Raw genomic sequence first — 1785 nt, 5'->3', positions numbered from 1 at the left:
GAATTGTAAAACTTTAGCTGTTGTGTAAAATAATTTAATCAGAATGGCACATGAATATGCATTATACAACAGTGTTTTCGCAACAAGTTCGACTAACTACGGCCGCAATAATTTAGTCGCTGTAACATTCCTTGCAATCAGCTGTTGGTGACGCTTCTGACGCATGTTTCCAGAAATGCGTGGTTCATTGGTGGTTAGTTGCAAGGCCATGTATGTTATTATAGTTGGTTTTTGCTGGGATTTTGCATGATTTGTTTTATGTGTAGATCGACTGGATACTCATTATTCACTGTGTCACTATTTATTTTTAACTGGAAATCGCATATCTTTTTATATCAACATTCATTTTGATAACAATATCATTCCAGAGGCCTAACATTGAGAGGGAGCCAGAGTGAAATTTTGATCCTCAGCCAATGCTGAAGGGTAAGGTGAGAGAAAGATTTTACTGAACTCTTCAGAAAGGAATTTCAAATGTATTGATGCATTATTCATTTTCCACTATCCAGTGTGCACTTCCTGAGGACTTAGCATAGCAATTTCAAGTCCTTACTATTTGTTTGGCTGTCTTTTTCTGCACAGCAATGAAGCAAGTAAGGTTTATATAGCTCTAGCATTGACTCAGCTGTATTTTTTTTCTTGCAAAAGTATGTTTTTAAGATTGCGGGTTTTTTGCGGGTTCGGCTCAGCCAAAATCAGCTTGCGGGTAGTTGTGGTTGGGCAAGGGGTAGCTGCGGGGCGGGGCGGGTAATGAAATTGCAAATTTGGGGCATCTCTAATCCGTATCGTCGAGCTGAACACATCTGACGTGTTTTCATCGCTCTAGGCATGTCTCTATTAAAAGTTATAGTGAAAAAACTGCTGGTGACCTTTCATGACCTGAGATAACCTCAGGGGCACACAGAGGGATCCAGTGTTCCATTTTTGGAAATTTTGGGTGGAAAATCACACCTAATGGGTAAAATATTTTCATCCCCAAAACCAGGTAAATTGGAATTCTTTCATCTTTGAAAAATGCTCAACTCATGCTCAACAATTAACAGCCAGATTACCAGATATACCTAGCAGCATATACCTATAATTCTTTCATCTTTGAAAAATGCTCAACTCATGCTCAACAATTAACAGCCAGATTACCAGATATACCTAGCAGCGCCATATAGACAGAACTTATAGGTTTGCTACATAATACATAATTTCCATGAAAAAAAGCGAAATCAATGCACAAACCCAACAACTCACCCTGACTGACAACGAAAGAAAATAACCTTGCACACTTCCAGCTGTTAATAACAAATATGCGTTGAATGACCTTGATCACCTCAACTGTTTGTAAAAACCAGGCTTGTGTTCTGAATAAATGCTTTTGGATATTCATAACAACTATGATTAGTGGTTTGCTGCCAACGCAAAACGGATGAGCCGCTGCTTGCGCAAATTAAACATTACCTCTGCAATTCGCTTTTGACTAAGTTGCGCAGGATACGCCTACAAAATTTTCATCTTTGGACCCGCAGTCAGCTGGGCACACCCTGGCACACCCTAGGGATGAATTTAAAACTTGGTGGGCTCTAACTTTTTTCATATACAAAATAGGGGTATGAGACAGGTACCAACTTATTCTACATTCATTTCTGATCCTATTGTATCAATTTCACCACAAATTATGTCCGTCAATGGCTTCTAGAGGACTTTAAAGCTCGATGCGTCGGGCCTGGCAGAGGTCCAAGATGAGAAAAGCCACCCTGCGCACACCCTAGGGATGAATTTAAAACTCCGCGGGCT

Source organism: Amphibalanus amphitrite, unplaced genomic scaffold (genome assembly GCF_019059575.1).
Source record: "Amphibalanus amphitrite isolate SeventyFive unplaced genomic scaffold, NRLGWU_Aamphi_draft 000823F_arrow, whole genome shotgun sequence".
Taxonomy (NCBI): Eukaryota; Metazoa; Arthropoda; class Thecostraca; order Balanomorpha; family Balanidae; genus Amphibalanus; species Amphibalanus amphitrite.
The sequence above is the reverse complement of the archived record's forward strand: the minus strand, read 5'-3'. Positions refer to the sequence as shown.